Source organism: Phoca vitulina, unplaced genomic scaffold (genome assembly GCF_004348235.1).
Source record: "Phoca vitulina isolate PV1807 unplaced genomic scaffold, GSC_HSeal_1.0 scaffold2, whole genome shotgun sequence".
Classification (NCBI taxonomy): domain Eukaryota; kingdom Metazoa; phylum Chordata; class Mammalia; order Carnivora; family Phocidae; genus Phoca; species Phoca vitulina.
Window position 1 is genome coordinate 63111380 of NW_022589705.1, and position 14177 is coordinate 63125556.

General features: G+C 41.2%; 1 protein-coding gene across 4 annotated transcripts in view; it reads left to right on the forward strand.

Annotated features, from left to right (window-relative positions):
• The window catches only part of LOC116647850 (BEN domain-containing protein 5), a 1423949-nt gene that overhangs the window by 946480 nt on the left and 463292 nt on the right, over nucleotides 1–14177 (forward strand). The window lies entirely within an intron of this gene.

The window sequence follows — 14177 nt, forward strand, 5'->3', positions numbered from 1 at the left end:
ATTTAGCTTTAGGTTATTGTCATGACAAGACACTTCTAGTAGATATTAGATAACAGATGTGAAAGTGCCTCCTGAATTGTTTGTAAATATTTGGATATAATGCATTTGCAATACTGATTTCCCTTAGCAGACTCTAAGCTCCCTGAAGGTATACAATTTGTCATATAAAAATGAGAACAGCTAACATTTAGAGTATTTACTCCATCAAGTACTATCCTAGCTGCTTTATTATCATTTAATCAGCTTCAGCAACTTTATGAAGCAGGTACTACTATTATCCCAATTTTGCACATGAGGAAACAGACATAGAAAGGTTAAGTAACTTTTTCAAGAGTATACTACTCATAAGTGGTAATACCTGTTTAGAAGAAATCAAGATATAGGTTATTGGTGGAGGGTGGGAAAGGAACTATAGGAACATGGACAAGATCTTAAGAACTGTATAGGTGAGGTAATATTTGAGCTCCTTTCACCCATTAAGTCCTCCAAGATAGAGCTCAAATATTACCTCTCTTATACAAAAAGGAAAAGGGGTGAGGGGAGGAATAAAACCCATCTGTCAACTCGTTCTGATGTTATCTCTTGGCCATTCCCAAAGGGCAGAAGTATCACAAAGATAGTGGTTGGAAACTGAGAAAGACAGGCATGGGGGCTGACTTCTTACAGGCTCTTAGGGAAAAGAAAATAGAATTAGCTGCAAATCATTATTATCCATTTTCTAACAAAAATGTCCTGCTACAGGGAGACTTGATAAATGAACCGGACATTTTCCTAGAATCCTATTAGTAGCATTCTGCTTGTCTCTGTAGGATTGTTAACAGACATGGGGAAAGGAGGGATGAAAAACATCAAGTGCTACCTGCCAGGACCTCCTTGTGGTTCATCATTCTCCCAGTGAGGCTGCTGCTGCCATTTCTTTTCTTCTAACACTACACTGCTGATCTCTGGTTCCTCCTTTTCCTGCTTCCTTATTCTCTTTTTTGTTGGAAAAAAAAAATTCTTTAAATGTGGATTTATCTGTAAGAAGTAACACTATAAATTTCTTTAGGAAATTTATAGGAGTGTATCTTTGTGATCTTGGGTTAGTCAATGACTTCTTAGATATGACACCAAAAGCACAAACAGCAAAATGCAAATTGGACTTTGTCAAAATTAAAAACTTTTATACTGCAAATGATACCATCAAGAAAGTGAGAAGACAAGTTACAGAATGCAAGAAAATACTTTCAAATCATGTATCTGAAAAGAAACTTTATCAAGAACATATAAAGAGCTCCTACAATTCAATAAAAAGACAAAAAAAATTTAAAAATCCATAGTTTAAGAATGGGCACTGGATCTAAATAGACATTTCTCCAAAGAAGTTAAAAAATGACCAATAAGCACATAAAAGGATACTCAACATAAAAAAAAAAAAAAAATACTTAACATCATTAGCCATCAGGGAAATGCAAATTAAAACCACAGTGAAGTATCACATCTCAACCTCTGGATAATAAAAGAAGGACAGGGGCACCTGGGTGGCTCAGTCAGTTGAATGTCTGCCTTACGGTCAGGTCATGATCCCAGGGTCCTAGGATCAAGTCCCGCATAGGGCTCCCTGCTCAGTGGGAAGTCTGCTTCTCCCTTTACCCCTTACCCCTCCCTCCTACTCATGCACTCATGCATGCTCTCCCTCTCTCAAAAATAAAATAAATAAAATCTTTCAAAAAATAAAAGAAGGACAGTAACAAGTGTTGGGGAAAATATGGAGAAACTGAGACCCTCATATATTGCTGGTGGGAATAGAAAATGGTGCATCTGCTTTGGAAAACATTTGTTAGTTCCTCAAAATGTTAAGCATAGAATTACCCTATGGCCCAGCAATTCAACTCCTAGGTATACATTTAAGAGAATTAAAAATGTATGTTCACACAAATTCCATAAAAAGGAATAAAGTACCGATGCCTGCTACGACATGGATTGTATTCCTCTTTGTGGCTGTACAGTTGCTGGGTTCACAGTAAGTTCTCAAGAAATTTTTGTTGAATACAGATATTGGTTCATATCTCTCTTAAAAGGAGAAACTGTGGGAAGTGTTCAAATTCCCTGTTTGCCTTCCCAAAGAGATATCATTTCAGAAAAAGGAACATAAAAATCCTACCTTGTTTTCTCTATTGTGCCTTCTATTGGATTAATTTATTAAATGTTGTATTCCTTTTTTCCTAAATTATTTAACTTCATCTTCCAGTATCATTTGATTTCTCTGGCTTATTTACCATAGTTTGGCATTAAAAGACAATTATTTGCTGAGAAAAGAATAGAGGTATTCTCTTCTCCAAATTGTATTTTATAGGAAAGGCATTTTCATTTTCCAGTATATTTCCTACATTAAAGTGGCTAATAATAAGATATTAATATGCACTGCAGCTACTTGAATCAGCCTCCTCTTTTTCATTCAATAATATTCATACATATTTAAGAGTTTCTTAACTTTGTCTAACTAGGTCAGCAGAGTATTATCCAATCTTGATATTATTTGTCCAAGCTGCCATTTTATAGGAGTTGGGAGGGAAGACAGATGGCTGGGAGTTTCCATCTCTTTCTCCCATTAATGATGCCTGTGAGTGGCTGAAGTTGTGAAAGTTTAGACCTACAAAGGCCCTGAAAGATTTGTCTTCTAACACCTTCCTTGCCCAGCTAAGGAAGTGAAGAAATCTATAGTATCTAGGTATATGACCTTGGTTTCCTGATTAGGAATCTCATGTTGTTTGCCTTTCGTCAAAGAGGACCACTTTTAGTCATGTTATTTACCATTTTCTCCCCATACACCACGTGTCAGGCTGTTTTTATGTCATGTAATCATTTCATCTTCAGGACTGACAACAGGTTGCCGTTATTATTATCTTACCTAGGTGAAGAAACTAGGGCTCATCTCACATAGCTAGTAAGTGGTAGAACCAGGATTTGTACCCAGGTCTGTCTGACTTCAAAATGTATGCTCTTATTCTGCATGGGTCCTTTCACTGACTACTCTTTGTTATTGTGAGCACCTAATAAGATCATGGAAGTGCTCACAAACAATGAACCATGGAACACTACATCAAAAACTAATGATGTAATGTATGGTGATTAACATAACAATAAAAAAATTTTTTAAAAAAGATCATGGAAGTGCTCACATGGCAGTGAAGAGGGCTTTATCTTCTTGAGTCTCCAGGGTTCTTTCTCAGGACAAAGTTGCCTCTAAGGCCTCTATTTTGCCTCCTTCCTGGCTTGCCTCCTGGCCTCGCCTGCCTCCATCTTCTCTGTGACTGTGTTCCTACCCTTGTTCTTCTGGGCTTCCTTCCTTTAGCCTACTTGGGGAGGCTGATTCAGTCCTTCCAGCTTCTCCACATCTTTGCCCCACAAAACAAGGCCATATGTCCTTTTCTATTTCAAGGTTCTCTGTTACACCTGCAGGCACAGAGTTGGGGAAGAAGGTAGCAGATTAACCTAAAGCAAAGATGAGACAACTCTCCAGATTTCCTTGGTGTTAGTTCTTGCTCTGGGTTCCTGTTCCTCCACAATTATCTCTGAGTGGGTGAAGCTCATTTCGCTGCCCTTCCTTCAGGCCCACCCTTCCTTAGGTCTAGGAAGACCTCCTTCTCCAGGATCCTTCCTCTGTGCAGTCTGACGGCCTAAATGTGTTCAGGAAGAATGATAGGTATGTTTCCATCTCTGAGGTTTTCCTCAATACTGGAGCCTCCCATATAATGGGGCTTCTGCCTTGTCTAGCTCTGCTCTACCCAAGAGTGATCCTTTCTGGTTATTTCCTCTCAGAACTCTTGAAGTCCAGCTTGCACAGATGACCTGTTGAGGGTGCCACAGAGATGACCCCTGTCCTAGGACAGGGAGTGCAGCTAAGGTTCCATGGAGTCAAGTATAGGCCTGAGGGTTGGTAATTTTGTGTAAATGTATCTACGTTTTCTTTGAAGCCTCGAAAGTGCTGTGCCTATGGAGGGCATTTTTATTAATGCCATTGTTGATGATGATAGTAATAACAATAGCCACAGGAGTAACAATAAGCATGCTACTCTCTCACATGGAAAGAAAATGTAAAAGTTTTGGAGTCAGACAGATCAGTGTTTGAATTTCAGCTTCACCACTAATTCATTACCAAATTTAGCAAATTATTTCACATTCTTCTGCCTATTTCTTTATCTGCACATTTGGAATAATAACCCTTAATTGTCAAGGTATTTATCAGGAGTAATATAAACCAAAGCTAACACTTATTGAGCACTTATATGTGCCACACACAGTGCAACCTAAGCTCTTGGTGTGTAAATAGCTTGTTAACTCTCACAACACCTTTTGAGACCTGTAACTCTCACCATTTTACAGATTAGGAAACTGAAGCACAGAGAGTTTAATTAACTAGTTTAAAATCACACAGCTAGTAAGTGGTAGAGTTGGGACTTGGCATCTAAACCTAAGCAATTTGTCTCAAAAGTCTGTTATTTAAAAAGATGAGGTTTATAAAGCAGTTTCCATATTGCCTGGCACAGATTCGTTTCTCAATTGGTAACTATAATTTAACAGCATATTGCATTTCTAAAGAGGTACACAAATGCAAAGTGTTTTTTTTTTTAATATTTTATTTATTTATTTATTTGACAGAGAGAGAGAGAGAGCACAAGCGGGGGCGGGGTGGGGAGAGGGAGAAGCAGGCTCCCCGCTGAGCAGGGAGCCCGATGTGGGACTCGATCCCAGGACCCTGGGATCATGACCTGAGCTGAAGGCAGATGCTTAACCATCTGAGCCACCCAGGTGCCCCCAAAGTGTTTGTTTTTATATCTTTAAGACTTTGTCTCTTTCTCATCACTTAGTAAAGAATGCCTAAAAAGCTATGTCTACAGGAGAAGGGAGTGAGTTTTGGTTATTTACCTGGTTACTTTGATCAAGGTAGACAACCACATTTGACAATCTTGGCTCCAGTTGGTTTATTTTAGGAGACCTAAATTATTCACTTGGAATGTCTACACTGATTACATTGACCAGAGAAAAAAATGTCAGCACAGCTTCCCACTTGTGCTGACTGTCGGTCAGGCTGGTCTCAGAGAAGTAGCTTTCCTTGGGGTGGGGCCTCCTCACACAAATGTCAATGTGGCAGGGGAGTAGAGGTAAGAAGGGGGACATGTTATTGTCCTCAATGTACATGCTATTCTTTTTTTTTTAATTTAATTTTGTTTTATTATGTTATGTTAATCACCATACATTACATCATTAGTTTTTGATGTAGTGTTCCATGATTCATTGTTTGCGTATAACACCCAGTGATCCATTCAGTACGTGCCCTCTTTAATACCCATCACTAGGCTAACCCATCCCCTCACCCCCCTCCCCTCTAGAACTCTCAGAACATGGATGCAAAAATTCTCACCAAAATGCTAGCCAATAGGATCCAACAGTACATTAAAAAGATTATTCACCACGACCAAGTGGGATTTATCCCTGGGCTGCAAGGTTGGTTCAACATCCGAAAATCAATCAGTGTGATACAATACATTAATAAAAGAAAGAACAAGAAACATATAATCCTCTCAATAGATGCAGGAAAAGCATTTGACAAAGTACAGCATCCTTTCTTGATCAAAACTCTTCAGCGTATAGGGATAGAAGGTACATACCTCAATATCATAAAAGCCATCTATGAAAAACCCACAGCGAATATCATTCTCAATGGGGAAAAACTGAGAGCTTTCCCCCTAAGGTCAGGAACACGGCAGGGATGACCACTCTTACCACTGCTATTCAACACAGTACTAGAAGTCCTAGCCACAGCAATCAGACAACAAGAAGAAATAAAAGGCATCTGAATCGGCAAAGAAGAAGTCAAACTCTCACTCTTTGCAGATGATATGATACTTTATGTGGAAAACCCAAAAGACTCCACCCCAAAACTGCTAGAACTCATACAGGAATTCAGTAAAGTGACAGGATATAAAATCAATGCACAGAAATCAGTGGCATTCCTATACACCAACAACAAGACAGAAGAAAGAGAAATTAAGGAGTCGATCCCATTTACAATTGCACCCAAAACCATAAGATACCTAGGAATAAATCTAACCAAAGAGGCAAAGGATCTGTACTCAGAAAACTATAAAATACTCATGAAAGAAATTGAGGAAGACACAAAGAAATGGAAAAACGTTCCATGCTGATGTATTGGAAGAACAAATATTGTGAAGATGTCAATGCTACCTAGAGCAATCTACACATTCAATGCAATCCCTATCGAAATACCATCAACTTTTTTCAAAGAAATGGAACAAAGAATCCTAAAATTTGTATGGAGCCAGAAAAGACCCCGAATAGCCAGAGGAATGTTGAAAAAGAAAAGCAAAGCTGGTGGCATCACAATTCTGGACTTCAAGCTGTATTACAAAGCTGTAATCATCAAGACAGTATGGTACTGGCACAAAAAAAGACACATAGATCAATGGAACAGAATAGAGAGCCCAGAAATAGACCCTCAACTCTATGGTCAACTAATCTTCAACGAAGCAGGAAAGAATGTCCAATGGAAAAAAGACAGTCTCTTCAACAAATGGTATTGGGAAAATTGGACAGCCACATGCTGAGAAACAAACATACATGCTATCCTGAAACACCTAACAACCTCTTCAGGACAGAAAATGCCCTCATGTGGCATATAACCAGTCTTTCATCCAAGAGCGGAGCTTTTCCACAACATCCAGTGAGTGGACTCTCCAGACTCTGCAGGCACCTCTTAAAGGCATGGGGAGCTCACTACCTCCCATAGTAGCCTATTCCAACCTGGGACAGTTCATATTTTTTATTCTTCTGTCATGGAGCCAGTGAAGTAGTCATTGGTAGAGTTTTGAAGGTACATGATCAAGAGACCTAGGAGGCACACAGAGAAAGTAGAATGGAAGGAAAAGTCTAGTTTGTTTTCTTTTCTTTCTGGTTGTGGTGGGATTGTCAATGTAGGGGTTTAAGCAAAAAAGTGACAGGTCAAATTTACTTATTAAGTGTACTTGGGCTGCTGTGTGGAGGATGGATTAGAAGGCAGATAGCGTTATTAGGAAGTGTTCTAAGAAGTAAGATAGTAGTAAGAAAGATGAAAAAGAACTGATAAATTCAAGAAATATCTAAGAGTTAAAATTCATAGAACCTGTGACTAAATTAAATGTTATAAGTGAGGGAGAGAGAAGAGTCTGGCTTTGAGCTGGTGAATTATAGAGCCACCACACTGGGGAAGAAGGGGGATCCTGAGGAATATGTTAAGTTCAGCCAGGATATTCAGTAGCCAGTTATGTTTGGCAAACTCGCATATGTTTCTAAAGTGGTTCAGTCATGTTAGGAAAAACTTCTAAGCAAGTAGCTGGTACTTGAAGTTAGGTGGGTGATGACTTACTGCTTCCCTTCTCCTCACTCCATCACCACTATCTGGGGCCTAGAAGCATGCTCTAGTCTCTAGGAGAAGAGAGGGTGAGCGTCTGAGGTGGGGTTTGCCGGGTTTAGGTTGAGACTGACCTTGTATTCCAAGAAAGGCATGTGGCCAGCTCTGAGTCCGGTGGTGTGTAAGGATCTGAGGCGCACCTCAAGGGTGTGTTCCGGCTTATAGCAACAAGATCCCACATGAGGGAAAGACTAAAGCTGCTTCTGTACTCCCTGCCTTGACAGGATTGACCCAGAAACTGAGCATGGCTAACGTTCGAGGTGGAGACTGCAGTGCCTGCAGAATCAGAGTTGCGGCTGGGTCAGCCAGGGGCTAAGAACTTTTGTCTCTTCCCACTGGCCTACCTGGTAACTCCATCCTAGACTTTCTACTTTCCTGGTGGGCTCCTCAGCTTGTCATGTGGGAAAAGACAAGGCCTATGATACTGGTGGAGGAGAATGAAAGAATGAGTAGAACTAAGCAAGCAGAGCTTCCTGTACATTGTCTTCTTAGAATCCCCAGTTCCTAAATCCTTACTTTTGGGGGGCCCTTAAACACCTGTGGCCTGTGGTGACTAAAAGCATTATTTGCAGTTTCCCCAGGATAATTTCTCAATTTTCTGCTCCACTTCCTCTCTAGAAGTTGTTGTGTATCTATCTGGTCCATTCATCTTTTCTTTAAATTCATTCACTCCATATGGTATTAAGCACCAACCATGCCAGAGGTAGCAGTTGTGAGCATGATACACATGGTCTCTTCCCTTCTGGAGTCTGAAGTTTAGTAGTATGGTAGAGGGCCAGAGTGGATGACTAATGCTGGAGGGATCCATTAGGGTTTTTCTGGAGGCGGATAGAGGTAGGGTAGAGATAGATAGGGACTTTGCATCCATTGAAGGCCTAATGTAAGCCAGGGGCTTTAAATGATTTACCACTTAAACTCCCAATTCTCCATGAGGTAATGTTATCCTGTGTTAAAAATAGGAAACTGAGGTTCAGAGAAATATTAATTTCTAATACTACATAGCTACTGACCACTGATATAACTCGGGCTTGTCTAAGGCCAAGTGATGCTCCCACTGTGTCATACCACTCTTCTGAAAGTCATCCAAGAAACTCAAAGTTATAAGCGCTGGGAGGGATGCTTGAATTCCCCCAACACTAAATGTCAAATGTGGTATATGCATGTGTGCATTTTTCTGGAAGAGGATTTGTAATTTCCACCAGATTTCCAAAGGTGGCTATGACCTGGTATAGATTAAGAACCACTATCTTATACCCCATTCTAGACTTCTTCCTCTTATGTCTACCTGCAGGTGACTGTCATTAAACAACCAGTGTAGTATATTGGAAAGACCTTGGAACTGTCACACAGGAGTTCTTGACACCAGCCCCAGCCATGCCACTAACTCACAGTGTGGCCTTCTGCAAGTGTCTTCTTCACACTGAGCCTCACCTGCCGGGACTCTGTGAGCCATGTGTGGGCTTGAGGACAGTGTTTCCCAGCTGGACTGCAAAGCACATTGCAGGCGTCAGGCACTTGGCAGACTCCAAGTGGCAGTGTGCAGAGTGATAGGCGTTGAGACTGGTAGTGGCAGCTGGGGAGGCAGATTCCTGCTGTCAGGGCTTACTGAGGGGCCTGCTTGCCCAATCCCTATAGATCATGAATAATTCTATCAGATCCTGAATCCTTGGGTGGGCAGCCTTCAAGGGCACCTCCTCCAACCTTCCAGCCAATAGGAGTCAGAAGATAGGCCCCTCGGTGCTGAGTCCATCACCTGTATCTTTAATGTGAATATGGCCCCAGCTGGAATGTGCTTTCTCCCTTTTTTTTTCTCCATTTTGTAAAAATGCCTAGCTCTCAAGTGACTGAATCAGTACTAAATATTTAATGCATTAAGTCAGCCTTCCCACGGCCTTTGATCTGAAACTTCTTAAAAACATCTTAAAAGCCCTTCAGAAACTGGTTAGTATTTCATTACAGTCACTTAAAATAGATTTATTTTATCAAAACATCCTGTCAGAAACCCTGAAGGCAGGATGACTAACCCCCAGTGATTCTGACAGGATTGCCTCCCCACATTAGGTGCCCAGAGTCTCTGGACAGCCCCACCCGCATGCTGAGGGGTGCAGCTGTCACCAGCATCCCTTGATGGCTCCAGAGCTTCAAGCAGAGGAGGTGGCCAGGCTTGTCAGAAGCCTGGGGAGGCTACATCAACAACACCCCCATGAAGGGAATGAACATTTATGAGAGTCTGCCACAAGCCAGGCCCTTACCTGGGGTTCTCGCTTGTTGAATCTATGGAATCTTTGCAACAGTTCTGTGAGGTCTTTCTGTTCTACCAATTAGGAAACTGAGGTTCAGAGGTATATGTGACTTGCTCAAGGTCATAGAGTAGAATTAAGATAGCAATCCAGGTCTAGCTCAAAAGCCTATGCTTTGTTTTGTTTTGTTTTTCCACTGAGATTGGACCTTTCACTGGTAACTCTCAGTTGTTTCTTTCTTTATAAAGAAAAAATAAAGGAAAATAGCATCTTATAAAATTATACAACTACTACATGCTAACATGGAAAAGGATAAGGAAGAAATTAAAAATCACCTGAAATCCTACCATCTAGATAACTATTCGTAGTCATCTCTTGAATGTTGATTGTATTAATTAATTGGTATTTTGCCACATTCTGATAGTTTCTTTATTAGCCACTCAATTCAGCTTTCTTAATCCCCTGCCATTTCCTTAGCTTTAGATAGGGGAGAAGTTGGGGGCTGGGTTATGTGTGCCACAATCCTTTTTTCACTGCGAACCTCAGGGGATGAAATCAATTCCCAGAAAACTCCAACACAGTGAAGGGCTAAAGTAGGCCCCAGAGTGGGGCAGGAGGTTCTGTCCTTCCCTAGCCACTGGCTAATTGGATGATCTAAGGAAAGCACTTTGGTGAAAGAAATAGTTCCTGCCCTCCTAGACTCACAGCTAGTGTTAAGATCAGTGAAATAATGAGGTAGAAATTTTTTATAAACTAGAGAGTATTGTGCTGTTGAAGGGAAATAGTAGAAACAGAAACACTATGAGAAGTAGGGTGTCTCCACACCACTGAGTAGAGTGACCTTGCCCATCTCAAGGTCACTCTACTCAGTGGTGTGGAGACACCCTACCAGTGAAAGGACTCACTCAGTCAGGACTACCACTCAGGACTCAGTCAGGACTACCACTGGAGTTACCAGTGAAAGGTCCAATCTCAGTGGAAAAACAAAACAAAACAAATTAGTAATGTAATTACTAATACTATTCATTTTCATTCTCAAAAGTGCTCTGACTTGGGTGATAAGTTTGGGGGCTACCTGAAGTATTATTGGTTATGTATGATTAGGCAGCTCTAAGGAAGGACGACAAAGCAATCAGGAAGGCTCCCTGTAGGATGGGGCTGCATGTAGGCTGGCAGGGCAGCTAGAGCTTCAGAAGGCATGGAAGAAGGGGCATTTTGTTAGTGACTAACATGCAGGAATAGAAAATATCAGGAGGCTGGCCCTTCCTGGGGAGGGCACATGAAATAGGTTGCTGGTAGAAAAGGCATACAGTGGTCACTCTGTGAGAACCTGGCCCACCTTCCATACTCCCATGCAGGACAGGTTTGGAGATAACATTTGGAGGCATTTAGCACTGAGGAAATGTGAAGCTCTGTTCCAAGCTCACAAACATCCCTCCTGGATTATTTTAACAACATTGTAACTTTTCTCTCTACTTCTGCCCTCACCTCTCTCCAGTCTATTTTCCATAAGCCTTAGAGGGATCTTCTAGACCCAAATCTGATCTTCAGTTTTCCATTCAATTCTCAATTCTCCATTTATCTTGGTGGATAAAAACTAAACGCCTTTACAGATTATGCAAAGTCCTTCATGATTGTGCTCCTACCAGTGCACTCAGCTTCAGTTTTCTTAATCCTTGACGTCTGACTTTATGATCCAGATATAATAATGTTACCTTTATTGGACATTTATAATGTCCCAGGCACACTTCCAATTATTTTATACATACTAATTCTTTTATTGCTAACATTCTATGAGGTAGGTACTATTAGTAGGCCCAACATTTTACAAAAAGGGAAACTGAGGCATGACAGGATTAAGCTATTAAAGTGGTAAAGCTAGAATTGGCAGCCAAAGAAGTTTTGCTTCCAAAGCCTGTACTGTTAACCATAATATTATACAGACTACTTCTTGGTCCAAAACATTTATCTTGTACTTTGTGCTATTTCTTCTGCCTGCAATGCCATTTCCACCAATATGCTCAGAAAACCACTAATCTAGGGTTCAGGAAGCCATTTCAGTCAGTCTCCCAGAAAAAAATAGTTGGCATTATTCCCTCCCCCTCCATTTTAAAAATATTTATTTAGGTCAATTCAGCCCTGGCTGGGCACATGAGGATAGGGAGGAAGGATGGGATAGCACAGAGTAAGGAAGACCACTTCCTCCAGCATCTTTTATTACATTTGAGACAAGACTTTTAACATTTAATATTGTCTAAATCTGTGGGCCCAACAATAAGGACAATATAGAGAAGACAAGATGAGAGTTGAGAAGGTAATCAGAGATGGCTTGCTGGAATGTAGGGTTTAAATTAGATCTCAAACAGTGATAGAATAATCAACTTTTTGAGTTGTAAGGGACCTAGAGGCCAGATTCTTCCAAACTGGGAAACTGAGGTTCAGAAAAATGGCAGGTCTGATTGCCCTAGCTCCCAGCTTAGTGTTCTGCGCTGTATCCCAATGTAAGCAATTCAGATATGCCTGGGTAGCTAGAAGGGGCAAGAACTTTCCAGAGGGTGTGGACTTGGAGAGCAGCAAATGGAATACATTCTGTAGGTAGGGATAACCAGAGTATATGGTATGGACAGTGAAGTGAGGAAACTCAGGAAAGCATCTTCTGTGGGAGAGATGGAGCCTATAACCTTTTTAAATTGGAGGGTTGCCTTGGTGTTGTGAAGCTGCCTCCCTTTCAACATTGTAAAATAAAGGGCTCCTCAAAGCGTATCTGTTCTGCCATTATTTTCTGGATCATCAAGACTCTCAGACTCTCAGTGCCCTTTAGAGAAGCTTCTGCCTCTGCTGCAACCAGCTTCTCATTAGAATTCCTGGACATTGCTCAACGTTGCTAAGTGCACTGTAATGAACCCATGATGAGTAAAGAAGAGACTGAGCTTGCTGCAGTGACATTCTGTGGAGGTTTCCTGGACACCCCCAGGATACCACAAGCAAGTCATATCTTCATAAGCATTTCATATTCAAATATTAATCTTTTTTGTCATATTAATTTTCTCCAACTCAGTTAAAGGGGCTCTTGGATCCCTCACTCCAGAGGGTTGCACTGGAACTAGGGACAAATGCTTGAGCTGAAGGAGCAGAAAGAAGAGTGGAATTTGGGACTCAGGTCAGGAATAGTTCCTGCCTATGGCACCAGCAACCACAATAGTTCTGTGGGATAATTCCTCTGGGAACAGGCCTATTTTCTAGTGCTATGGGTTTGGATTATCCATTACGATAATAATGGAATGCTCCATATTTCTCTTTCAATTTTACGAGAACTACATACTCTTGTGTTAAATACCTAGCACAGTGCATAGTATATAGGAGACTCTTAGCAGATGCTCATTTTCTGCCTCATAGCACAATCTTCTCATACATGTGCCTTTTGGTATATATCTCCTCCTTTCTTGTCTCTCTCTGTGTGTCTCCCCATGTCTTGACCTGGGTTCAAGTCTTGGCTCTGCCCATGCCCGTTCCCATGTCTCCTGATAATCCCATAATAGTTTATTGAGACAGCAAAGTGAAAAGCACTGCTCATCAAACACTTTGCCCCAAACTCTTTCCAGTCTTATCTTCCTCTGTCCCACCAGGCATGCTATCTTCCATCTATCCCAAACTGCTCGTTGCACCTAAAGGACAATGTAAACTCCATTTGTATATTGCAGGCTTTTGCACAAATGGCCTATCTCTCCTTTTCTAAGAATTCCTACTCATGCTTAAAGATCCAGATCAAATATCCCCATCACTTGAAGCCTTTGCTAACTGTTCAGGCAGAGTTAGGCCTTCTTTGTTCCCCTTGGTGTTTTGTGCTTCCCTGTAATCCAGCACTTTATGCCCAATGTTATCTTTGCCACACTTCCCTGCTAGATTGTGAACTAATTGTGGGCAAGGACTGGCTCCAATTCAACACTATACCCCCAGTGCCCAGTCTGGATCTGAGATGGGTGAGATGTTTCCTGTGAGTGTGTGGGATGACACATTAGGGACTATGACTCATTCATGGGGCACCTGCTCTGGGACAGCTTTATGAGAGATACTTTTTATGTTATTTCATTTCATTTAGTCCACTCAGTCTGGTGCTCTCTCCAGCACATCCCTTTCATATGCCCATTATACAGGCACCCTCAGTCAGGGCACCCTCAGTCAGGACTTTATCTCTTAATTGTCTGTTTTCTGACTCCATTTCTTGGAATGTCATATACCCAACACTAGGAGCTTCCTGCCACTTGGATTTGTTCAACTTATATTGAAAGTGAAAAAAAAAAAATCCCAGACACAGGACAGTAAGAGTTCTGCCAAGAAAGCTATCATTTCATATGAAGGGTCCCACATAAAGGTATGGGTGCTATGCTGAGTGAGGGAGGTAGATTAAATGGAGGCCAGCCCCTGAGACACTGTGGAAATGAGAAGTTAGTCTCTTGAGTTGGTGCCAATGAGCACACAATTTAAAT